General features: G+C 34.6%; 1 protein-coding gene across 1 annotated transcript in view; it reads right to left on the reverse strand.

Moving 5' to 3' along the window:
* slc2a9l2 (solute carrier family 2 member 9, like 2) overlaps nt 1-474 on the reverse strand; it is a 90859-nt gene that overhangs the window by 84011 nt on the left and 6374 nt on the right. The window lies entirely within an intron of this gene.

Raw genomic sequence — 474 nt, forward strand, 5'->3', positions numbered from 1 at the left:
TTAATTTAAAATATAAAGTAGACTGAATTCACTTTTTATCATCTTTCTAAACTACAGCTCCTTAATCTGAGCTTGGGAATCGTACTACGATGAAAAATAAAATCATGTTTTTTGTGTTTTCTGCAGTATTAGTTGTTAGTGTAGGTGTAACTGCAGAGCTGAAGGTCGTGGCGCTTGAACACTAATTATATAACCTGTGAGACATCTAATTACCTCTGAACAAACAAACAGCCTGATTGGAAAGCATGACCTCTGAAACACGTTTCCCATCCGAGTGGCACCACATAATTGAACTTGTACAGAACTCAAAAATGCAGTTTCTGTTTCACCAGTCAAAGAAGATGTAATGTAAACTTACAAGAACATTGGCTGCACATGTTGTATTTTTCGGATACACATTACTTTGCAAAAGCAACCCCTCATTTCTTTATATTTTTTGCTGGAAAATTTGAAATAGTTGTAGTACTGAAAAAT

Source organism: Pundamilia nyererei, unplaced genomic scaffold (assembly GCF_000239375.1).
Source record: "Pundamilia nyererei isolate P.nyererei 1_Seehausen unplaced genomic scaffold, PunNye1.0 scaffold00042, whole genome shotgun sequence".
Lineage (NCBI taxonomy): Eukaryota > Metazoa > Chordata > Actinopteri > Cichliformes > Cichlidae > Pundamilia > Pundamilia nyererei.